Source organism: Macrotis lagotis, chromosome 5 (genome assembly GCF_037893015.1).
Source record: "Macrotis lagotis isolate mMagLag1 chromosome 5, bilby.v1.9.chrom.fasta, whole genome shotgun sequence".
In the NCBI taxonomy this organism is placed as follows: domain Eukaryota; kingdom Metazoa; phylum Chordata; class Mammalia; order Peramelemorphia; family Peramelidae; genus Macrotis; species Macrotis lagotis.
The window spans coordinates 109,748,641-109,775,701 of NC_133662.1; the positions used below are offsets into that span (position 1 = coordinate 109,748,641).

A 27,061-nucleotide genomic window follows, 5' to 3' on the forward strand; every position below is an offset into this window, starting at 1 on the left:
AAAGCATATTTCAATCTGTTTTTAGACTCCATCAATTTTCTGTGGGGATGGATAGCATTTTTCATCATAAGTCCTTCAGATGTATCTTGGATCATTGTATCACTGAAAATAGTTGTTATTCATAGTTGATCATTTTACAATTTTGCTATTACTGTGTATAATATTCTTCTATTAATTTCCCTTTGCATCAGTTAATGTAAATTTTTCCAGATTTCTCAGAGAGCATCTGGCTCATCATTTCTTTTTTTTTAGTTTTTATTTTTTTCCTCAATAGTATTTTATTTTTTTCAGTTACATGTAAAGATAGTTTTCAACATTCACTTTTATAAGATTTTGTAGCTCACCATTTCTTTTTAAAAGTCATATAAATATTTTATTTGTTTTCCAATTATATGCATGGTAGTTTCTTCCAATCATTATTTTTTCAAGGTTTTAAGTTTTATAATTTTTTCTCCCTCCCTTCCCTCCCCTCTCCCCCTCCCCCAAATAGAAGGCAATCTGATATAGTCTTTACATTTCCATCCATGATATGCATAGATCAAAACTGAATGTGTTGTGACAGGAGAAACAGATCTAAAAGGAAGAAAGAATACATTAGAGATAGCAAAATTACATAATACATAAAGCAACTTTTAAAAATTGAAGAAAATAAACTTGGATCTTCATTTAAACTCCACAGTTCCTTCTCTGGATACAGATGACATTCTCCATCACAGATCCCCTGAAATTGTCCCTGATTATTGCACTGATGGAATGAACAAGTCCATCAAGGTTGATCATCACTTCATGTTTTTGTTAACATGTTCAATGTTCTTCTGGTTCTGCTCATCTCACTCAATCTAAGTCTTTCCAGGATTTTCTGAAATCCCATCCTTCATGATTTCTTTTTTTAAAGTTATTTATTTATTTATTTTGAATTTTACAATTTTTCCCCTAATCTTGATTCCTTCCCCTCACCCCCCCACAGAAGGAACTCTATTAGTCTTTACATTGTTTCCATGGTATACATTGATCTAAATTGAATATGATGAGAGAGAAATCACATCTTGAAGGAAGAAAAATAAAGTATAAGAGATTGCAAAATTATATAATAACAGGGTTTTTTTTTAATTAAAGGTAATAGTCTTTGGTCTTTGTTCAAACTCCACAATTCTTTCTCTGGATACAGATGGTATTCTCCATCACAGATACCCCCAAATTGTCCCTGATTGTTGCACTTATGGAATGAGCAAGTCCATTAAGGTTGATCATCACCCCCATGTTGCTGTTAGGGTGTACAATATTCTTCTGGTTCTGCTCATCTTGCTCAGCATCAGTTCATGCAAAGCCTTCCCAGCTTCCCTGAATTCCCATCCTTCCTGGTTTCTAATAGAACAATAGTGTTCTATCACATACATATACCTCAGTTTGTTAAGCCATTTCCCCAATTGAAGGACATTTATTTAATTTCCAATTTTTTGCCACTACAAATAGGGCTACTATAAATATTTTTGTACAAGTGATGTTTTTAACCCTTTTTAATAATCTCTTCAGGGTATAGATCCAGTAGTGGTATTGCTGGATCAAAGCGTATGCATATTTTTATTGCCCTTTGGCGTAATTCCAAATTGCTCTCCAGAAAGGCTGGATCGGTTCACAACTCCACTAACAATGCATCAGTGTCCTAGATTTCCCATATCCCTTTCAACATTGATCATTATCCTTTCTGGTCATATTAGCCAGTCCAGTCTGTGAGGTGTGACGTGGTACCTCAGATATGCTTTAATTTGCATTTCTTGGGGCATCTAGGTGGTACAGTGGGGGGGCCGCTAGGTGGCACAGTGGATAGAGGCCAGCCCTGGAGTCAGGAGGACCTGAGTTCAAATCTGACTTCAGACACTTAATAATTGCCCAGCTGTGTAACCTTGGGCAAGTCACTCTTAACTCCATTGCTTTAAATAAAGTAAAAATTTTTTTTAAATTGCATTTCTCTAATCAATAATAATTTAGAGCAATTTTTTAATATGACTATGGAAAGCTTTGATTTCCTTGCCCGAGAATTGCCTTTGCAAAATCCTTTGACCATTTGTCAATTGGGAAATTATTTTTTTTTATAAATTTGACTTAGTTCTCCAAATATTTCAGATAAGTCCTTTGTCAGAAACACTAGTTGTAAAAATTGCTTCCCAATTTAGTACATTGCTTTTGATCTTGGTTACAGTGGTTTTGTTTGTGCAAAACCCTTTTTAATTTAATGTAATCAAAATTATCCAGTTCATTTTTTATAGTGTTCTCTATCTCTTCTTTGGTCATAAACTACTTCCCTTTCCATAGATCTGACAGATAACCTATTCCTCATTCTCCTAATTTGCTTATAATATTGTCTTTTATGTCTAAATCTTGTGGAAAGTTGTGATACCTGATCCAGGCTCTGCAAAGATATCTGAGATTGGCTCCAGGTTTTACTTGTGAGGTAACCTGAGGCTTTGCATGACTGCTTGTTATCCAGGACCATGTCCTATACAGAATGTTGGGCTAACCTCACACCATGAAAAACAACAGGCAAAGAACTTGAAAAACACCTATGATCTATGTACTTTGACATTATGGAAAAATGGTTTAGTGATAAGAATAAAAAATATTGTAAGAATCAACTGGAGTGGAAAATTGTTTACTGCTATAACTATAGTATAAATTCCTGGCTCTCTGATCAACAGACAAAGTCATTTATGACTATCCTCCTGGCCCCATTATTTCTCATATCACCGCAAACACACGCCCAGGGATGCTGACTTGCACTCATTTTGACCTTACCTTAGTATAGGGTATGAGATGTTGGTCTAATCCTAGTTTCTGCCATACTCTCTTCCAGTCTTCCTGGCAAAATTCCAATTTTATCAATGTGAGTTCTTATCCCAGAAGCTTGGCTCTTTTGGTTTATCAAATAGTAGATTACTATAATCATTTCATGTTGTCTCTTTTGTACCTAATCTGTTCCACTGATCTATCACTCTATTTCTCAGCTAGTACCAGACAGTTTTGATAATTGATGCTTTAAAATAGAACTTTAGATCTGGTATGACTAGGCTGTCTTCTTTTGCATTTTTTTCATTAATTCCCTTAATATGCTTGACTTTTTGTTCCTCCACATGAATTTAGTTACTATATTTTCTAGCTCACTAAAGTAATTTTTTGGAAGTTTTGTATGGCACTAAAAAAGTAGTTCAATTTAGGTAGAGTTGTCATTTTTATTACATTAGCTCAGCCTATCCTTGAGCAGTTGATATTTGTCCAGTTATTTAGTTCTGATTTTATTTGGTGAAAAGTGTTTTATGGCTGTTTTCATAGAGTTTCTGAGCCTGCCTTAGCAGGTAGTCTCTCAAGTATTTTATATTGTCTGAAGTTATTTTCAATGGAATTTCTCTTTCTATCGCTCACTGATGTAGCTTTTTAGTAACATATAAAAATGTTGAGGATTTATGTGGGGGGTTTTTGTATCCAGCAACTTTCCTAAAATTGCGAGTTGTTTCCAGTAGTTTTTTAGATTTTTTTTTAGGGTTCTCTAGGTATACCATCATATCATCTGCAAAGAGTAAGAATTTTGTTTCTTCATTCCCAATTCTAATTCCTTCAATTTCTTTTTCTTCTCTTATTGCTAAAGCTAGCACTTCTAATACAATATTGAATAGTTGTAGTGATAACAAGCATCCTTATTTCACCCCTCATCTTATTGGGAATGCTTCTTAGCTCATCATTTCTTATAGCACAGTGGTATTCCATCACAATTATATATATATATATATATATATATATATATATATATATATCTCACAATTGTACAGTAATTTGCCAGATGATGAGAATTCTCTCAATTTTCAATTCTTTGTCACCAGGAAAAAACTGCTATAAATATTTGAACATAATTCCAAATTACTCTACATAATGGTTGAATCAGTTCACAATTCCACCAAAATAGTGCCTTAGTGTCTCAATCTTCCCACATGGTGTCCAACATTTGTCATTTCCCTTTTCCATTCTATTAGTCAATCAGAATTATTTTAATTTGTATTTCTCCAACCAGTAATGCTTTAGAACATTTTTTCATTTGGCTATAGATAGTTTTCATTATTTCATCTGAAATCGGATTGCATATTTTTGATCATTTGTCAATTGAGAAGTGGCTTTTATTTTTATAAATTTGATTAATTTCTCTTTATAGTTGAGAGATGAGACCTTTATCAGAGAAACTTGCTTCAAATTTTTTTTCATAGTTAAAATTGCTAACTATTTTCCCCCTCCTCCTTTCCCCCTTTCTCTCTCTCTCCTTTCACCTTACTCCTCCTGAAAAGTATTTTGCTTCTGACTACTGCCTCCCCACAATCCACCCACTTTTCTGTGAGCATCTCTTCCTTCTCTTATCTCTTTCCCTTCCTACTTTCCAGTAGGGCAAGATAGATTTCTGGACCCAAATGAGTGGGCATGTTTTTTATTCTTTGAGCCAATTTCAATGAGAGTATGGTTTGAGCATTCCCTGCTGTCTCCCTCATCTTGCTCTCCACTGTAAAAGCTCTTTCTTGACTCTTTTATGTGACTTTCTCTTTCCCTTTCTTTCAGTGTTTTTTTCTTCCCTAATTTTATTTCTTAGATATCATCCCATCATATTAACTTATACCTGTGCCCTTCATCCATATATGCTCTTTGTAATTGCCCTAATAATGAGAATTCTTTTAATTTACAACTATCATCTTCCCGTGTAGGAATGTAAGCAATTTAATCTTTTTAAATCCCTTATAATTTCTCTTTCCTGTACCTTTTTATGCCTCTCTTGAGTCTTATATTAATGCCTGAAAATCCTCTAAATCATTAAATGTGCCTTTCCCTGCCCCTGCTAAATTTTATTTCATCCTGATTTTGACTCCTTGATATTTGAATTGCTTCTTTTTGACTTCTTGCAATATTTTCTCCTTGACCTGGAATTTGTCTATAATATTATTAAGAGTCTTCATTTTGGGATGTCTTTCAGGAGGTGATCAGTGGATTCTTTCAATTTTTATTCTACCTGTGATTCTAGAATATCAGGGCAGTTTTTCTTGATAATATCCTGAACAATGATGTCTTGATCATGGCTTTCAGGAAGTTCATTTATTTTAAAAGCATCTCTCTGAATCTGTTTTCCAGGTCATTTTTTTTCTAATGTGGTATTTTGTATTATATTCGTTTGGTTTTGTTTGATTGTTTCCTGATGTCTCACAGAGACATTAGCTTCCAGTTATCCAATTATTATTTTTAAGGAATTATTTTCTTCAATGAGGTTTTGTATTTCTGTTTTCATCTGGCCAATTCTGCTTCTAAGGAGTTCTTCTCTTCAATGAAATATATATATATATATATATATATATATATATATTTGACCAATTCTACTTTTAAAAACATTCTTTGCCTCATTGTATTTTTGTCCCTCTTTCACTATTTGGGCTTTTCTATCTTTCTTCAGTATTTTATGTGTGTGTGTGTGTGTGTGTGTGTGTGTGTGTGTGTGTGTGTGTTTATGTGTGCCTCCTTTACCTTTTCACCTTTTATCCCATGATTTTATTATCTCACTCTCATTTTTCTTCCCTATTTTTCTTTTACCTCTCTTGATTTTTAAAATCCTTTTTTGAGCTCTTTTATGATCTGAGGCCAACTCATATTTTTCTTGAAGGCTTTGAAGGTTTTGACTTTGCTTTCTTCTTTTCTGTTTCGATCTTCCTTGTCACCATAGTAACTTTCTACAGTCAGATTTTTTTTTGGTTATTTGCTCATTTTTCCAGGCTATTTCTTGACTTTTAATTATCTCTGGATGTGGGCCTCTGCTTCCAGTGTGGAGAGTTCATGGCATCCCAAACTTTGGGAATTTTGTGCAGCTATTTTCAAAGATACATCTAAGGATCTATATGCTTTCAGTTCTTCCAAGGTGGTATGATCTAAGAAGATGTATGTTTACAACATTTCTGGCCTGTTCCATGATCTGTGAGTGACCACAAGCACTTTTTTCTTCCTTGGAACTGTGATGAGGGTCCTCACTCCACTGCAGACACAAATTCTGGTATACTAGTGCTCCACCTTTTCCAGGGACTTGTGGGCAGAGCAATAGAGTCCTGACCCAAGTAAAAGCAAAAAGACCCCTGCATTGATCTCAATAGTTCAACCCCCTTGCCATCTCTGGGGTGAAAGCTTCAGAAGCAACCACTACCACTGCAAGGCCCTCTCCTGGTTTGCTGGAGCCAAATTTGTGCTGGCTTCATCTCTTAATGCAATTTCAAGCTTACAGTAGAAGGCAGTTGATATGACAGATCCTGGATTGTTATTGTTGTTGTGTTTTTTTTAATAAATTGAGGGGAAGAGCTTAAAATCCTGCTGATCCTTTTTTTTTAATTTTTTGTTTTTATTTAGTTTTTCCAATTTCATTTATTTATTTTACGGTGTTTTGTTTTTTTTTTTTGCAAGGCAAATGGGGTTAAGTGGCTTGCCCAAGGCCATACAGTTAGGTAATTAGTAAGTGTCTGAGACTGGATTTGAACCCAGATACTCCTGACTCCAGGGCTGGTGCTTTATCCACTACGCCACCTAGCCACCCCTCTGCTGATCTTCTAAGTTGACTTGGACTAGAAAGTTGTTTCACTCTGTCCTTTTGTGGCATCTGCTACTCCAGAATTTGTTTTAGGATTATTTAGCTGTCTTTGGAGGGTTTTAGGGAGAGCTCAAATGAGTCCTTATCTTTCCTCCCTGCATTTCCTCTACCATCTTGGCTCTCCCCCACCCTCAAGTATTTTCCATAGCATTCTTAAATGCCTAGGTCTAGAGGTTTCTTACAGAGAACCTAATGAGGTGAAGTAGCTTTCATCTCTTATAATGTCTTCTCTAAAATAATCTCCATCTTCCTCTGAAGATTCTTGGATATTAGCCACTTCCAATAAGATTGGAAAGTATTTGTCTAGAGTCAATTTTAATTCTTCTAGTGTTTATTTCTCCTCTTGGATTTCAGACAAAATTTTTTCTTCACCAGACACAGAATCTGTGATAACAATACTGAAGTTTGTGGCAGAAGTTTGTGGCAGCCTCCTTGCTCAAGACATATGTTAATGAATTGGCATTCATTAATGAATTAATTTATTTTAATGGCTGAACTTTGTTAAGTTTGTTTGATCTCTTCAGATGGATGAGTTTCTCCTCTGGTACCTATGATCTGCTCTTTCTCTCTTGGCTGATAGGCTCATTTGATGATTTGAAATTGAGCACAATCACAATTTGTTTTGCATCATTAAGCATCATATCAGAGACAATCTTCTCCATCTGTGCTGGGTTTGTTCTGTTCCTGTGAGCCAGAGAGACTTTTTTGCCAAGAGTTGATGTATGGTCCATGCAAACTTCCTTTGTGCCAGTAGTAATTATATGACTAAAGCCACCCCCAGGTATTTCTTCTTCCCTTAACCATCTAGTGACAATCCCTGAAGATATAGTCACAGAAGCTACTTTGGTAAGGTTTTATAATCTTGTTCCAAGCTACTGATTCTCTTTCCAGATCTTTTTTTATAGCTTTCATTTCTTTTCCCATTTTTCCCTCTAGCACTCTCATTTGATTTTAAGAATCATTTTAAGATTTTTTTAAACACTCCTGTTTCATGTTTTCCAGGAATTCTGGTTGAGTTTGTGCCCAAGCTGAGTTTTTATTCAAGGCTTTGCTTGTAGATGTTTTCAAGTCATTTTCTTCTAGATGTGTTTCTTGAGTGTGCTTGTAACAATAGCTTTTTTATTATGGAATTTTAAAAAATTTACTCATTCTTCCAACTTCCTAGGAATTTTATCTAGGATTTTATTGTAATTTTTGCATACTTTTAAAGGACTAGTCTATATAGTCTAAACTTTTTGTCTTCTTGTGTCCTTCTTCTGTTTTTTTGATTATTGAGTATTATGTTATTCCCTGATATAAGAGATGGTTCAAATTTGGAACCTGAAAGCTTTCAGAGTTCCCAAAGTGATCTGATCCAGGGCACAATCTGATTATTGCTTTTCTTGTTTGAGCTCTGAAAGTTGTATAACACTCATATGTGTTTGTCCCTGGTTAGAAGTTCCAATATACAACTGGAAAACTTTACAGGTTTAGAGGGACAGAACTGTAGCTCACCTTTTGAACTAGGATTCCTACTCTGATTCTTCTGTTAGCTTTTGCTCCTCTCCTGGTGTCTAAACCACTCAGCTACTATTTGTTTCTGAAATTGTTCTTCTCTTACTGCATCTCTTTTGACCTGTAATTGTCACTGTAGACAATTGCCCATAGGCACAAATCCATCCAGATCATGCCCTGGATCTATGATCTAGAATATGTAGCAGCAGATGAAAGAGATGCCAGTTGATACTTGTTCCCACATCCTGTACAAGGTAAGACTGTAGGACCTCTTCTTATTCTTTTATACAGCCTCAATCTCTTTTGGTTCATCTGTTGACATAACTTAGAAATAGGATTCACTGATTTTTTTTTTCTTAGATTTTCCAATCAAAATTCAGTCTAGTGTGTTTAAAGATCTTTGCGAAGGTATTGTGTTGTATATATACTATATTTCCCCTATTTCCACCACACCTATATATTCTGCCATCTTGGTTCTTCTTCCTTTTTTGTTTCTCATTCATTCCTTCAACAGGCATTTAAAAAGTATCTTCTATATATAAAACATACATACCAAGTGCTGGGCATAGGAACCAGCATGAAATTCAGACTCTGCCTTCAGTGAACTTCTATTCAATCAGAAAATACATTTGAATCAATAAATGCAATATATTTTGAAAAAGAAGAGAGAACTCTTAATAAATGAGAGGAATCAGGAGGGCTTTCTGTAGGAGATGACACCTGAGCTAAGCCTTGAAGAAAGCTATGGATTCTAAGAGGCAAAGGAAAGGATGAAGACATATTTTCTCTTATCTTCAGTTTCAACTCTTAGTCAGTTTGAAGAATAACCTTAAAGAGAAAGCAGAAGGAACATAAAGTTCAGTAAATTAGCCTTCTCACCACCCTCATCATTCTCATTCATCCTTAGAAGCATCCCTTTGATCTTCCCCTTGTGCCTAACAACTTAAAAATAAAAGACAAAGAAAAAAGAATAAACGTATCCTTCCTCTTCCCCCCCTCTTTTATTTTCATGACTAGCCTCAGAACAGTCTGGATCTTAGTTTTTCTACCACTACCCTTTAAAGTCTCTTATTTTATTATATTTTTCCATCTTAATCCTTCTTCTGTTTCCTACCTTCCAGCTCATCTTCTATGCGCAATCATAAATTCAAAGCTAGAAAAGAACTTGAAGTCACTGAATTGACCCACCCATTTTATAGATTTTATAGATTATTGAGAAGTTATATGACTTTTTTGAAATCATACATCTAGTAAGTGGAAGGAAGAGGTTTCAAACTCAGGTCTTCTTGACTCTGGCTAGCCCTCTCTACACTGCACCAGCCAATTGCTTATGAAGTAAAGCACTTTCTATATTTTTATATTATGATAGCACATCTACTAAAAACTGGGCCCTTTGGCAAATAAAATACCTCAACGTGGTACAGTGGTTAATACTACCTTTTTTTTCATAATTGTTAAAATCATGCACATTTGTGCCAATGTTTGTAGACATCGTAGATAATCACTGAAAGTAATACATGTCTCTGAACATAGACAATCAACTCCTGATTATTCTGGGATTGGTTATCCAGGTCCTTTGCAGCCCTTTCTCCTTCTTGCTGTTTACCTTGGGGCTATTTCATGCTTATTAGCATTTTTGCCAGGAGGATGGAGAGGAAATGAAATCTAGTTGATTTTGTTATCAGCTCTTTGGGCATATCAGGTTGATGTGGGAAGACAGTGAAACTCAGGTTAAAAGTGGATGCTTATTTGTGTTTGTTTTGAATATCTGTACTTTCTCTTAGCCTTCATGACCGGTACTCTGAATAATCTAGGGAAAAGGCATGCAGTTTTTATTCCATTTTGGTAAGATTTGGTATATGGATAGGGTCAAGCCAACTCTGTAGAATAGACATGGTGACAGGTAGTTGACTCAGTGGATAGAGTGGGGAACTTGAAATCAGGAAGACCTGAATTTAAATCTTGCCTCAGCCTTTTCTAGCTAAGTGACCTTAAGCAACTTGCTTGACTGCTATAAATCAGTTTTCTCATCTGTAAAGTGAGTGGCTTTGTTTAGTGACCTCTGATGTCTCTCTGACTCTGAATCTCTGATCTTGACCCTTATGATGCTTTCTATCATCACTAGACACAAGACTGCAACCTGAAGGAGAATCTAGTGGGTGAAACAAAATAAGAACATTAGTTTTTGTCTAGAACTGAAATGCAGTATACTCTGAGTTAGGACCATTTGGATTCAACTCCTATCTCTAACTTATTCTGACTGTGTGACCCTGAACAAGTCATAACTTCTCTGAGTTCCAGGAAGAGAACTTCCTTACTCAAGATTGGAGGATCATAAATTTACAATAGAGAGGACATCAATGAAACATCCTAATTTTAGAAGTGAGCAAACCCAATAAACTTTAAGCAACTTTTCTGAGGTCATAGCTGTAGTAAATGGAGCTCCCTAAATGGAAAAAAAATTAATTAATGAAATAATTAAAAATAGCAATGATAGGAACTATTAAATATTATTATCTCCATTTGATAGATGGGAAAACCAAGACTCTACTGCTCATACAGCAATTAAGCACTGGAGCCAGGATTCAAATTCACATTCTCTTATGTCAAACCATTGGGATCATTGATTTAGAGCTGGAAGATACCTTAAATGGCATCTGACCCAACCTTCTAGCTTTACAGAAAAAGAAACTGAGCTCCAGAGTCATGTCAAGTGATTTATCTAAGATCACATCAGATAGAAAATAGTAGAGCTAAGATTTGAACCCATATACTCTTATGTCAGATCCAGCAAAATGCCTTCTCAATCCATTGCCTCTTCAGTCCACCATGTTGCCTTGTAAGCTTGATCACTTAAAAAGTCACAGAAAGCAAGTATGAGTTATAAATGGATGCATAGTTACTGAGGAAAAGAAGAGAATGATCAGATTTTGCTATAGAGGGACTTATTAAAACATGGCTAAGCTTTTTGATTACAGAGCAAGGATATAATCAAAAATTCAGCCATATAAGTAAACTTTGGAAGCAAGAAAATTCGATGACTTCCTTGAGATTCAACACATAGTAAGAAGACAATTCTCATGATTTTCTCTGGGAACATTATCAACAGCTAGAGAAAAGAATGCATTCTTTATTTTTATCACTAAAATGAAAGCTGGAACCATAACCTTCATTTGTGTGTTCATTACTAAGCAAGGAGCTCCACCTAGGTGCACTGGGAAACAAGCAGAGGTGTGTTATAGCACATGCAGAAGTGTAGAGCAGTGTCAAAATCTGTGAACAGATATTAACTGCTAGAAGTGTGGAAAAGAAATGGATGGAACCTAAACCCTAACCTCCACCCCTCCTTACCTCTTCAGGTTGCTGACTCTCTTGTTCATGAGTCAGGGAATGGAAACAGACTTGTTGGTCAAAATGGCCAAATGTCTTAACCATTACTAAGCATATGAATCTGGCAGAGGCACAAAACTGTCTCCCCCTGTAGCCATGAAGCAAAATATTTAATCCAGTCCAACAGACACCAGGGGCAGGGCATCATGTGTTAGATGTTTTTTATTTTTGTTTTTGTTTTTTAAGTGAGGTCAAACTGTATTTGATTTCAGAGGATCGAGGGGGACAACAATCAAGCAACATACTTCCAGAAGAATGCTTTTTTTTGCTTCCCTTGATTTCTTTTCCTGTCAACCACCCACCCATTCCTCAAGTGATCCTCACTGAAAACCTGTCCATGATCAAGTGTAGGCTGTGGCTGAGAGGGCAGTCATTAGCTCCAGCTACCCAGTCCCACAAACAGAACTGGGCACTGGACCCCAAGTTCCAGAGTCAAGGTCTCTTCACTCAGTCACTTTCAAATTTAACAGAGTTGACTTTGGTAGAGATGGCACTATCCCAGTAGCTGCCCCTCTTCTTCTTAGTCTTCTCATGTAGAAAGGACTTGCTTTGGTGAACTTCAGAACTTCATTGACTTTCTCTCCCCAGTCTTCAGCCATACCCCGCTTGGCATCAAAGGAGTTGTCAGCCACCAGAGAGTCGACTTCAACTTCTGACAACTCTCTGGAAAAGGGAAGATGCCCGTTTCTCTCCCTTTTTTTGTTTTGGGAACTGTATTAGGGGTCTGAGGCTTTTGTTTCTTCACCTTAGGAGGAGTAGTCTCTTGGCCAGGGCTAGCATCCTTTCCCCCCCTTCTCAGAGCCTACTGACTTGGTGGCTGTCTCTTCATCCTCTTCCTCCTCCTTGTGTGCACAAGCCTTCCCATTCTGGGGTGTCGGAGGTCAAGACCCATTGGCCACCAAGCTCTTTTTCAGTTTGGGTTTTTCTTCCTTTTCACTGCAGTTGTCAGAAGATGAGCTACTCTTGGACTTAGAAGTTTTTGCCAAGGCAGGTTTAGGAGCAGCTGCAGGTCCCACCTTGGACTTAATCACTTTTGTTTGATGGTTCATCATCTTCACTACTAGAACTGTCCGAGTGTGAACCTCTGTCCAAGTGTGAACTGCTATCCTGGGGGACTGCTTTGGGTCCTGGAGATGATGTTCCCTTGGGTTTGGGGACAGCTGCTGCAGCCTTAGTCCCTGGCTGCTTCCCTTCCTCACTAGAACTTCTTTCACTAGAGCTGCTGTCTGCTTTCCTAGGCAAAGGTTTCTGATTGATGACCGGTTTAGGGTATAAAAACATCCCTTGCCCTTTAATCTTTTCTCTACTTTCTTCTCCTTCTTTCCCAATCCAATTCAGTTTAATTAAAAAAAAGCCTTTGTTACACAAGTATATATGTCAGTCACCTAGGCTAAATATGGAGCATACAAAGACAAAAATGAAACCCTCAAGGAGCCAATATTCAACTGGAAAGAAATTCAAAATACATCCGAAGAGATGATGATGTCACCCTATGTAGAGCAATGAAGATGGATCCTCATGTGATAAGGGAATTAAACCCATCAGTAGAGGGAGCAGAAAAATTGCTGTCTCCCATATTTCTTTTTCAGGCTAGTTAGGAAATTTTCCTAACTGCAACAAATACTTGACTCCTTCACCTAGACTCTCTCTACTCTGAATTTTAAAATGGAAAATTTTAATTAATCAGTAAGATGCTAGGCTAGCATTGTGGCAGAAACAGTGGCAGAGCCCTGAGGATAGGAAGAAAGGAAGGAAGAAAGGAAGGAAAGAATGGAAGGAGAAAGGGAAGGAGGAAAGAAGCAAGGAAAAAAGAAAGGGAGGAAGGAAAAGAAGGAAGTAAAGGAGGGCTTTTTAAAAAGTAGGAAAAAACACAATTACAAAGACAAAAATATGATAGCCCCTGACCTCCAGGAGTTTGCATGCAAAGGAAAGACAATATGTAAACATCTAAGAATAAGTAAAAGGTAATTTTGGAGATTAGGGCATTAATACTTAGCAGTAGGGTAATCAGAGAGTAGTACTTGAGTTATATTATTCTCATTTTCAGATGAGGAATATATGTACCAGAGTGGATAAGTAATCACTTAAGGTTATAGAGTCAGTAAGTATTAAAGGTAGAATTTGAGTCCATATTGTCCAGGTCTCAAATTTTATCTGCTGTGCTGTTCAGCCTCACAAATCAGGTAGTGAATAATATAGGATCATAGAAGATAGCAGTGAAAAGAACACTGTCTCTAGAGTCAGATAATCTGAGTTTCAGCCCCATTTTTTCTCTCTCTCCCCCTATTCTCCTTTGCCCCCAAAATAATATAGCAAGACAAAGGAATTTGAAAAATACTAGAAAAGTCCCAGTCCCAACTAAACTACTCAAACAGTCTTAACTATTCTATCTGACTTATATCCTCTAGACCTAGTGTAGATGGACCTGATTGTCTCTAGGCTAGAGTGTCTAATACCCTCCTGTCCCTGATATTTGCCATCTCAGGACACTCCCAGTTAAATTTTGGAATATGCTCAAGTAGATAGATCCGTAACTTATAGTCATAAGGAGTTAAGAACTTTGAGAGATTAGGATATTTGTCCATGGTCACAATTAGTATGTGTTAGAGGCAGACCTTGAACTTAGATCTTCTAGACTCCAAAGTTAGTCTACTATTCACTGTGCTGCTTCTCATTAATGAACAAGCTTTTATTAAGCAACTACTGTGGCCCAGGCACGATGCTAGACAAAAAGACAAAATTAAAAGTCTCTGCTTTCACTCTATCCATGAAGAAACTATATTTATATAAAAGTATAGCCAGAATACAGATATATTATATATATGAAATAAATATAAGGTAATTGGCAAACTGTTTCTAATATCTACTTCCTGTATAAGCTTAAGAAAGTCCTGTCATGAAGAATCACCAAAAATGAGCTTCTGGGGTAGAACAAGATAGTGGTGTGAAATTAGTATGCTCCCAGAACTTTTCCCTACATAATGTAAAATGAAACCTCCACATACACACACACACATTAAACCTAGAGATCCCACCAAAAAAACCAAAACAAAACAAAGAGCAAAACAAGTTCTCAACTCTAGACATCATGGGGGGTCTGCCTTGTGGGGTGGGAAGTAGAGCCTAGCTAGGCTTCAGAGCAGGAAAGCCAGTGGGTGGCTTCTGGCCTCAGAACAGCCCAGGTCCTAGCATCTAGGTAGTAGACCAGCAGGCAGGTTCCCAACCCCAGACAAAGTGGGAACATTAGGGTAAAAGACAGGACTGGGTAGGGAACAAACCACTGCAGAGGCAAAGTCTGAACATAAAAAAAGGAAACAAACCTCTATATAGAAAGCACCAGCGTTTTAGAGACCACACCTTGGAAAATGATAAGCCAGGGACCAGATCCCAGCCCCAGGACAAAAAAAAAAAAAAAAAAAAAAGGTGAGGACTATACTCCTGTACTCCAGAAGCAGAGTGCAACTATCAAAATGAGTCAAAAAAAAAAAAACACCAAAAACAAAGCACTAATCATAGAAAACTACTATTTAAGTAAAGATGATAAAAATGCATTCTCAGAAGAAGAAAACAGTGACAAATTTCCTCCTTGGGAAGTTTCAAAGGAGTCTATGAATTGTACTGAAATTCCAAACCTCATGGAACATCTTTAAAAAGATTTTAAAAACCAAAGATGAGAGAGAGAAGAAAAAAAGAAATGAGAGCCATGCAGGAGAATTATGGAAAATTGACTGAAGAAATCAAGTCCTTTAAGAGTAAAAATGAACACCTGGGAAAAAAATGTAACTCATCAAAAAATAAAATCATCCAACTGGAAAAGGAATGAAACTCATCAAAAAGTAAAATTAACCAACTGAAATGGATAAAAATTCATTAAAAAGTAAAATTAACCACCTGGAAAGGGAAACACAAAAGCTAACTGAAGAAAATAAAACTCTAAAAATTAGAATTAGATAAATAGATAATGACTCTATGAAACACCAAGATTCCATCAAATTAAAATCAAAAGACTGAAAAAAATGAAGAAAATATAAAATACCTTTTTGGAAAAACAAATGACTTGGGAAAATAAACTCAGGAGATATAATTTATGAATTATTGGTCTACTGGAAAGCTTAGATTTAAAAAAGAATCCAGAAAATATCTTTCAGGAAATTATCATAGAAAACTATCCTAATATACTAGATGAAGAAGACATAATAGTCTTTGAAAGAAGCACAGAACACTTCCAAAAAAGAGACCCCAGAATAAAAACTGCAAGGATTATCATAGCCAAATTCTAGAATTCTCAACTAAAGGAGAAAATATTTCAAGCAGCCAAAAAGAAGCAATTTAAATACAAAGGAAGCATAGTCAGAATTACACATGACTTCAATATTAAATGACTGGAGGGCCTGGAATATGATATTTCAGAGGGCAAAGGAGTGGATTCCAGCCAAGATTTAAACTACCATGCAAAATTCAGCATATTCTGTCAGGGGGAAAGGTAGATTTTCAATGAAATAGAGAACTTCCAAAATTTTCTGATAAAAAGACCAGAACTGAACAGAAAATTTGATGTTCAAATACATGACTCAAGAGATGCATAAAAAGATAAACAGGGGAAAAAAAGAATGCTAATAAAAATAATTAAGATATATATATATATATATATATATATATATATATATCCATTTAAGGGAAGATACAAAAAAAAAGAAAGTCACATCACTTTCTAGGGTTTCAGTCTTTCATCCTTAAAAATGGAAATAATAGGCTATGTCATTTTTTTTTCCTCTTTGCATTCAGGAGATTGACTGTTGTCCTTTGTCCTTTAAGAGAACAAAAATAGAAGCAAGTATGTTCAGTGTGGCTGATCATACAAATATGAGTTCAGAATGCTTTACTACAAGTGGGGCAGAAATAGTCCATGAGAATATTTGGAGCAGATTCTCTAAATTTGTGCAACTCACATTTTTTTTTTTTAGGGTTTTTTTTTCCCAAGGCAAACAGGGTTAAGTGGCTTGCCCAAGGCCACACAGCTAGGTAATTACTAAGTGACTGAAGCCACCTAGCCACCCCTCACATTTTTTTTAACTACTTCAATTCTGCTTTGTTCATAAAGCATAGCATCTTCACTGATGAAGGCACATATACTGGATGGTCCTGTGCCAGTGTCTCCCATGTCACACAATCAATTCTAAAATTCTTCAGAGTGACCTTGAGAGTAGCCTTGTATTACTTTTTTCAAACCCCATGTAAATGTTTGCCCTCTGTGAGGTCTTCATAAAATAATCTTTTTAGCAAGCATTTGAACAGCAATAGCCCATTGAAGTTGCATTCTCTTCAGTAGTTTGAATCTTGGCCGTTTAATTCTAGAAAGGACCTCAGTGTATGATATCTTATCCTACAATGTGATCTTCAGAATCTTTCTCAGACAATTCAAATTGAACTTCACCACAGCATTCATTACTTCTCCACTTGCTGAAATCAGTGGTTCCATATGGATGGTGTGGTACTGGCTGATGGAGCACCTGTGTTTTCTTGCTGTTAATTGTTAGGCCAAAATTAGCACAAGCAGCAGAGAATCAGTCCATACTTTCTGTACCTCAGCTTCACTCTTTCTACTTTAGCCATAGCTTTTAGCCTTTTCAAGTTGAAGAATTTACCATCAGTGTGATAGCTAACTTTGATGTTGTGTTGGTCCTCTTAAGGTGTTTGATAACATGACTGAAACATCATACTAAAAAACATGGGAGCAAACACACAGCCTTGTTTCATTGAATTCATGACTGGGAAAGCAAGAAAGTATCATCCATTATCTAGAATCTATCAAGCATGTTTTTGTGAAATTTTTATATGAATGCTGATGAAATTCTCTGGGCAACCAAATTTTTACATATTTTTTCCATAAGCCTTTGTGACTGACATTATCAAAGGCCTTGGTCAGATCTATAAACTTTGTGTATAGACTGTTCTGTTCCTGACATTTCTGGAGTTGTTGGGTAGCAAACACTATATCAACTGTTCCTCAACCCTTTCTGAAGCCACATTGGCTTTCAGGTAGATGACCATCTCCTAGATGAAGGATCAGTTTATTAAGGAGGAATCTGGCAAGAGTCCCCATATGATTGACACAGAACAGTCTATTTCCTTTATTTCTATAGAGATATACAATGGAGGCATCCTAGAACTCCTTGGGAATAATCTCGTCTTGCCATATAACCTGGAAAATTTCAGTGGGGAATGGACACCTCCACCTTGTAAATCTCAGCTGGAATAATATCAGCACCAGATTCTTATTTGTAGGAAAGAAGCTTAATGATATTCCTAATGACATAATGAAGTTGAAACTTCAACTAGGGATGGATTAACTTCAAATTGAATTCTGCGTTAATTGATAACAGTTTGTTAAGAACACTACAGAAGTGTTTAGCCCATCTCTCTAGGATTGTCTCTATCACTAATCAATGTGGCTCCATCAGCACTGAGATGAGATGCACCACAGGCCTTTGAACCCATAAGTAGCCTTCAGTGAATCATAAAAGCACTTTAGACTGTTACTCTCAGTATAAAATTGAATTTCATCTGCCTTCTTACTGAATCAAGAATCCTACATCTCTCTAATCTTCATTTGTACTTTACTTTTGTTGGAATTAAATGGTGCCTTTTTTAGAGATGGCTGAACTAAGCTGCTATAAACCTCTATTAAGTTCTCATTTTTCATTTAGCAGCTTCTGTATTTTCCCATCATTTTCATCAAACTGATCTTGATGTTTTGGAGTGTCCTGACCCAGATGTGCAAAGGTAGTGCTGTACAACAAATCTCTAAAAGATGCCCATTCCTTTTCTGCTCCACCATTTCCATCTATGTATTGGCTCAACTTTCCTTTCAAGTTATTAACAAACTGTTCCCACTCAGAGAAGTGCTCTAATCTGTTGACATTAATTCTTCTGGTGGTCATTTTGTCTTGGGGCTATTGCTTTTGTTGAAAGTGAATATTTCACTTGTAGAGGATAAGTCTATGATTAGTCCAGTACTCTGTGCCACACATTGCCTTCATCACTTCCACATCCTTTCTGTCTCTTCTTATAATCACATAGTTTATTAAATACAATGCTGACTATGAGGGTGTATCTGGGAAGTTTTATTGCATTTAAGTAAAGAGAAGACAATGTTGGTGATGGTCATAAGATGCATAGGTCTTCAGTAGTAAGTGACCTTGCTATTGTTTCCAACTTCATTCTTCCCAAGGAGTCCTTGCCATGTCTCATAGTATGAGCCTACTCTAGCATTAATGTCATTTGGAATTATAAGCTTGTCCTCTTTTGGCACATTGATAATATGAATCTCCAGGTCTTTATAAAATTTTTCCAAACTCATTGGTATTTGTAATGGTGGGAGCAAAGGCAGTGATGACAGTAGCATGGCATTATCCTGCAAGTGGCATCACATTAACATGAACCTATCATTTGCTCCTTTTGGTAATCATGCAAGCTTGTTGACAAGATTAATTTGTATTATAAAATCTACAACAGTTTCATGGAATTCCCTTTCACTGCAGCCATTCCAGAAAAAAACATATATAGAACTCCAGCTTCAGTAAGCTGGCCTTCATTTATCAGCCTTGTTTCACTCAAGGCTGTTCTTTGGGTATGATACCTGGTGAGTTCTCTTGCAACAAGAACTGTTTGTCTTTCAGGTCTACCGGATTTTGTGTTGTCTATAAGAATGCACACATTCCATGTACTGATGGTAAGTAGAGTCATCTTTGCAGAAATTTTTGTACAATTTTTTGTGTTTAGACAGCAGGGTGGGATCCTCACTTGCCATGATATGCCAGAGTTGGACAATTTTTATGGCTCCTTTTCTAGCCCCTTCCTCACATAAGAAGGTAAGCATTACAGTCCCTTAAAAACCTGCTCAGACATCCAGAAGACTGTCAAATCCCACTGCTGCTTCCAGGAAACAGCCCTGTGACCTGGGCTACATGTGTGTAGGGTTGCAACTATATCTCAGAATGTCTGCTTTGCTGCTTTATCACTTGCCTATAACCACAGAACTTTGAGATAGGTAAAAATGGTGAAATAGTATGGAATATCTTTTGAATTGTGCATAAATTGGCCTTAAGTGACTCAGAGTTGCAATAAAGTCATTGGCCTCACTCTTCTAGAGTTGTTATAATCCAAGGATAGAGTCAAGACAACTGTTGATGTCTTGAAATGCAATGGATGACCTGGCTTCTTTGCTATCTAACCAAGCTCTGACACCACAGTGTCAACTTCAACTGCCTTCATGGCTATTGGAACAAAGTATTCTTATCTGCCCATTAGACCAGAAAATGTCTTCTCATGCTTAGGGTAGACACTCCTTCCCCCCAACTCACTGAAGATTTTGAAATCTTTTGTATACCCTCAACCTGGTTTAGCCCATCTGCTGAAATGGTTTATTGGGGTATGGCCACTGTGCATTCTATAGCTTCTTGGAGCCACAAGTGGATTAGGTGGACACCAAAAGTGGAAAGCAGCCCTTGAAAGGGCTCAGTAACCTCTCACATCAAAGATACTAGTCTTCCCTGAACACACCCTACAACCTACACAACAGTAATGAAAAGATAGTTTTGAAGCAAAGTATGAAGGACTTTAAATGACAGAAGCTTGTTTTGGAAGTTGCTGAAGAACAATAAAAAGAGTTCAGGAGTCAGGGGACCTGGGTTCAAATCTTAGCTTTGGAATTTCCTTTTTGAGGGACCTTTGGATAAGTCACTGAATCTTTTGGAACCTCAGTTTCTTTATCTACAAAATGAGAGGATCAACCAAATAATGACCTAATAATCTCTAAGGTTGTTTTCAGTTTGGAACCTCTGAATATCTCTAGGATAAAGTAGGAAACTTATTGAAGCTTCCAGACATAGATCTGTGCTTAAGACCATCGATTTGGCAGTTATTTGAAGAATTAATTGGAGAGTGGAAGACTTGGAAGTGAGGAGACTAAATACATGTAACCAGAAAAGTCTACTAATAACTTTGATACTTCCAAGAATCCATGAGCTCATCCTTGTGTATATGCTATCTGGCATTACTGGTCACTAATAATCTTCAGATCTCTCTTCCCTCTCTCCCTTTTCCTCTCTGTTCCATTTGCTCTTCAAAAATAAAGTTATATGAGCGAAGTGAACAGAACCAGAACATTCTATATATTAACAGCAACATTGTATGCTGAACTTTGTTGGTCTTTGCTCTTCTCAGCAGGACAATGGTCAAAGACAATTCTAAAAGACTTTCCCTGGCGAATGGGCAGATGAGAACAATTTGTTCCAAAGCCATGAAAGCAGTTGAAGCTGACTCTGTGGAGTGCTGATGGATAGAAAATGTCATCCACATTCAGAAAAAGAACTGTGAAGTCTGAATGCAAATCAAAGTGAACTATTTTTACTTTTTAAAATTTGTTTTATGTTTTTTCTCATGGTTTTTTCTTTTTTGTTCTGATTCTTCTTTCACAATGTAACTAATATGGAAATATGTTTAACAAAGTTGTCCATGTATAATATTTATCAGTTACTCTAAGGGAAGGGGAGAAGGAAGAGAAGATGGGAGAAAAATGTGGAAATCAAAATCTTACAAAAAGTGAATGTTGAAAACTATCTTTTCATGTAAATGGAAACAAAAAAAATTTAAAAAAAAAATAATCCTGCTATTTCAGTTGGATTTGCAGAGATTTGTGGGATTTTTATTTAAAAGAAATTACATAATTATAAAAAATAAAATTATATGCTGCCTATCATAAAAATATTTTAAAAAACTATTTAATAGATAATCTCCTTTACTATCTAATTTGCTTTTATGATTTGTTATCTAACCAAGTACCATAACTGTCCTCTGCTGTAATACTTCCTCCCAGAGCCAATAGGGAAAGGTCAGAATTGTTAAGCTCTGAATCTGATTCAAGATCATCCCCTGATAGTTTAGATTCAATACAAAATAGAATAAGACACTTATAGATCATTTAACAGTTAACAAAAAGAGATTTATTTAACCTTTGCTAGGGAAGGATATTCATCTAGGGTAGTACTGAGGACCTCTTGAATTGATTCAACTGGATAAAGCTCTCTTACCTGACCCAGCATGATTGACTAAGCATCAGAGTTCCCTGTGATGCTTTGTACTCAAGTGATAAGGAGATGAGTCATTCACCTCAGTTTGTCCCTTGAACCAATCAAGTCCAAAGGAAGCCATCAATACCTTTTGAGGAAAAAAAAAAACACATTCTACCTGGCATGGGGGAAGAGTTTAGGATATTTTTCCTAACATAAGGACCAATCCACCTTCACCAAGAAATGATTGAGAAATACTTACTTTCTTTCCCCAACTAAGTGATCAAACTGTAGCTGGCATCAATAACGGTGTATGGCAGTATCAGTAGTGGGTCTGCGGACCTATAGAATAGAAAGGGAAACTTCAAAGTAGAGCGTAAGAGCTAGCCCCCTGGTAGCAAGGGAAAAATGTTGTATCCAACAAAGGCTCAACTCTAGGGAATAGAAGCACCACAGTGATATAAGGTAACTCATTATAGAAAAATTGCATTCGCAAAAAACTTGGGGAAGGGACTTTTCTTCTTAATACAGCAAAGAGGGCCAAATTAGAGATTACTAAAGGCCCAATCTATCAGGAGTTCATATAAATATATATATATATATATATATATATATATATAAGTACATATATAAATACATATTTACGTACAGATATACACAGATTTATCATCAAATCATCCCAAAACCTTTGAAGATCTATCCACAGAAAAAGTTTTTTTTATTCAATATTCATGCTAGGGGAACAGACCTTTTCAAGGATGCCTAGATATGAATGAAGTTGTCTTCCTACCTCTGTCCATTTGCCAGGACTAGGTTACCAACACTCTAGCCTGTCTGTGGGCTTTAAAGTTGCATCTGCTAAGCAGGAATTTGAACAAGCATCTTAGTCCTATTCCCAGCAACAAGGAGAATCTTAGAGTAGAAATCCAGCCATTTTTCATTTTTGGTAGAAATCAGTTTACAATTAAGGCATTATATCTTATGACTTAGCTGGGTCTGGAGTCACTGAGCATCTTCTGACCTGCTACAGCAGAGAGGATGATGGTTTCAGGGTGCAGGTGTTGTATTATAATTTTTCTACTGTACTACTGGGGTCATATGGAGTCTGAACTTCATCCTCATCAATCTCAGAATACTCAGTTTTTTGATCATTCTTTTGACTTGGGTAGACAAAATACTTCAGGGCATTATGACAATCATATTCAAAGGCCATCCCAGCTATAGTATATATTCCTTGAGAAAGCCTTTTTTTTTAGCATAGGCTAATAGAGTTTCTTCTCCTTCTGGATTTTGATAATGAGGATTCCATCCTCTGAGATGTCACCAAAATGTGATAAGCTCCTGAGATATGACAAAGGGAGTCTGGTCTTCACTGTTGCAGACATCGAGTGTAAACTCTTGAGCATTCAGGACAGAAGTCTTAATATGTACAATCCTTAGAGTACTGAAGTTTGTCTACAACATCACTGAATAAGAGGGATTAATCAGACTCCATGAGCAATGAACACATCATTCAGTACTGACAACATGGCATTGATTTAGAACTATGTTTATGACTGTAATGGGCATAGTGCAGATAAAGATGTAGTTAGAATTGAACACTGTCAACACTGCTGGGTTCTCATTCTCCTTGGTGAACTTGATGTTCTTATCTGTAAATTTGTAGATCCACACTATGGGCTGGTTGGCTTAAGGCAATATGAACAAATCCCTTAATATCTTTCTATAAATCTTCCATAGAGAAATTATTCAATAAATGTGATGACATCTTTTTCTTTCAATATTTTTACATACATCAAGACTGTGCCAGGGCTGCTCACTGTTGCCCCTTACTTTCAGTATTTGATTGTCCTGCTTCTTGGCAATACATATCCTCAATCCTACCTCTGAGAGACTTACTGGTGAGAGAAGTGATAACAAATCATATGGGGAGTTCCACAGTTAATCCCCTTTTTCTAAAATCCTGATTTTAAAAGTTTAGTCTCATTGAAGGACATTGCTCATAATGTGATAGGACTAATTTTCTTGTTTAGAACCCACCAAAGTTGAGTAGTTATTGTGTTCTGCTCAGACTTGGATGGGGTATAAATTCTTTAATTAGATTGATTTGCCCAAGGCTGGGGTTAACTTAAAAAGTAAATGACTTTACCAAAGTATCACACCCCTTAGTTGTAATCATTATTTTTTGATTCCCACCCTGGGGAACACCTACTTTTCCAAAGGATATATAAACTGCTACCATTATTGTCTTTGATCTAAGAGAGAGATGGCCAAATGACTATCTTTTTTATTAAAAGGCAAGCATTATTAATAAAATATTTAAATTATATAGAAATTATGTCTCTAGAATTTTTTTAAACACCACACAAGTTGTATAAATCAAGGAAAGTCAACTTCCCAGACAAATCCCAAGGATCATAGGATAATAGCTCTAGAGCCATAAGGGACCTCCAGATTTATCTACTAATCTCTCTGTTTAAATTTCTTCATCTGTTTGCAAAATGATGGTGTTGGACTCTAAGCCCTAAACCTATGATTCTATAAATTGAATATCATACTACAAGGAGAATATTAGTATCTTTGTGATAGTTTGAGATTATTGAAAGTGCTGTTAACTTTACAGAGCAAGTCTTTTCTTAAATTAAATTTTATTTTATTTTCAAATGAAGATTCAACCTCTCTTCCTCACACCTCTCCTCTACTGAATGGAGAAAGTAAGAAAAATGAAATCCCTTTGATAAATATGTTTTTAGTTAAGTAAAATAAATGGCCATATTAGCCATATTAAAAAATATATGTCCCATTCTGCAGTCTAAGTCCCTCACTTTATCAGGAGTTGGGCAACATGTTTTATCATTAGTCTTTTAATTGCAGTTGACCATTGTGTTGAGGGGTGGGGGGTAGCATCTAGGTGGCACTGTGAAGACTGCCAGGCCTAGAGTTAGGAAGATGAGTCTTGCTGAGTTCAAATCTGACCTCAGACAATTATTAACTGAGTGACCCTGGGCAAGTCACTTGACTGGGCAAGTTTGCCTCAGCTTTCTCATCTGCAAAATGGACTAGAGAAGGAAATGGCAAAGCACTTCAGTAAATTTGTTAAGAAAACCCCAGATAGAGTAGCAAAGAGTCAGACATGATTGAAATGACCAAACAACAATAACAAATTATGTTGATGAGAGTTCCCAAGTCATTTAAAATAGTTTGTCTTTAAAATATTGTTGTTATTGGATAAATTCTTCAGGTTCTGTTCACCTTACTCTGTATCAGCTCATATGAATATTTCCCAGTTTTTCTGAAACTATCCCCTCCATAATTTCATACAGCATAATTGCATACCATCATATTCATATATCATAATTTGTTCAGTCATTCCCCAGTTGCCACTACAAAAAGAGAATAGTGTCTTTCCAATTATTTGGACTTAGAAGTTAGAATTTCAGTTTTCAAATGTACTGTCTTCATCAACTCTATCTGTTAATGTGGAGTTATTTCAGTCATGTCCAATGTATTGAAACCCCATTTCAGGGTTTTGAAAGATACTAGTTTGCAATTTCCTTCTCATTTTACATATGAGAAACTTGAGCAATGGGGATGAATGATTTTCCCAGGGTCACACAACTAAAAAATGTCTTAGGTTGGATTTAAACTCAGGAAGATGAGTCTTCCTGGTTCCAAGCCCAGTGCTCTCTATTCATTGTGCAACCTAGCTGTCCAACTCTATCTGTATAATTCAGTAAGCAATTGTTATTACCTATGCTATGCATATCACTATATTAGATACTATGGCAATTCCAAGTATGAAGATAATGTGTCACAGAAAAGAATGCTGTATTTGGAATCAGAAAACCTGGATCTAAATTATGGTTCTGCTGCAACAAATCACTTCTACTTGCTGAGCCTCAGTTCTCTTATCTTTAAAATGAGAACTTGAACTAAAAATTAGAGGTTCTTAACTTTTCATGTGTCATGTTCTCCTTTTGTCAGTCTGCTGAAAACCATGGATTTATTCACAGAATAATATTTTTAAATGCTGATCTAAATCTTAAGAATTCTCTGCATGATTCCTGTCCTCTTGGAGCTTACAGCCCAGAACTTATCCAATGTAATTCAGAATAGGAAAACTATTTATGACTTAGCAGATCAGGGGAGGCTTCATGGCATTTGAATTTGATCTTGAAGTGTTTCTGTTTGATTGTGTACAGTTTCACCTTTCAGAGTCCTTAGATGGTCAATCCAGAGGCTGCTTTTGAAAGCTGAATGAAGTAAGGGGACGAGTATCCTCAAATTCTTTCCCTTTTATCCAATCCTTCTACTGTTTCTAAGAACATTCCTACAGAAATGGGCAAATATTCCCTAGCACATGAAGGGGTATTCCTGGAGAGGAGGATGCCTCTGTCAAACTCACAGCAGGGGAGAATTCACCTAATGGAGGGATTGAAGTTCCCTATGTTGTCCAGGGTCACGTGATTTTTGTGGGGGAGGCAATGCTTTCCATTCAAGCTGACATGTATTAGGGTTCTTATATCTAATACATTCATTGCTAATGAGATAAAGAAAAAGAGAATGAATCAGTACCTGCCCCCAAGAAGCTGACTTTTTGAGAAGAAACTATATATATATATATATATATATATATATATATATATATATACACACACACACACACACACACACACACACACACACACATGCAAGTAAATACAAAGAAAGCATGTTAGAGTAGAAATGAAATAGTGCTGGATTTGGGGGTCAAGAGATATGGATTCAAGGAACAGCTATGTGGCACAGTGGATAGAACACTGGCCCTGGAGTCAGGAGGACCTGAGTTCAAATACTGCATGAGACAATACTTACCCAGTTGTGTGACCTTGGTTGGGTAAATTACTTAATCTCATTGCCTTGCAAAAATAAAAAAAGAAAGAAAGAAAAAAAAGGAGGGAAAAGAGATACGGGTTCAAATCATGACCTTCCCTTTCTTTATATAATCTTAAGAATGTCATTTAATCCTTTTCCAGTTTCCACAACTATAAAGTTGAAGGGATTGGATAAAATGAGCTCTGAGGTCCCCTTCCATTCTAAATCTCCCTATGATCCTATGGGGATATATCATCACTTCAGGACTGCTCTCTATTGAAAGACAGTTAGTTGGTACAGAATAGAATACTGGCCCTGAAGTCAAGAGGACCCAAGTTCAAGTCTGGCTTCAGACACTTGACACATACTATGTGACCTTGGGCAAGTCACTTAACTCTGATTCTCCCATCAGGGGCCATCTCTAGTTGTCCTGAGTCATATCTGGTCATTGGACCCAGAGGGCTCCAGAGAAAAGGAAAGGAAAGGAGAGGAGAGGAGAGGAGAGGAGAGGAGAGGAGAGGAGAGGAGAGGAGAGGAGAGGAGAGGAGAGGAGAGGAGAGGAGAGGAGAGGAGAGGAGAGGAGAGGAGAGGAGAGGAGAGGAGA

The 27,061-nt window shown here is 36.6% G+C and overlaps 1 protein-coding gene across 1 annotated transcript in view; it reads left to right on the forward strand.

Annotated features, from left to right (window-relative positions):
• ARMC2 (armadillo repeat containing 2) overlaps positions 1-27,061 on the forward strand; it is a 389,015-nt gene that overhangs the window by 71,023 nt on the left and 290,931 nt on the right. Inside the window, exon 2 of the mRNA XM_074187300.1 lies at positions 19,213-19,265. The gene's annotated coding sequence lies outside the window, so the exon portion shown is untranslated. The remainder of the gene's footprint in view (positions 1-19,212; positions 19,266-27,061) is intronic.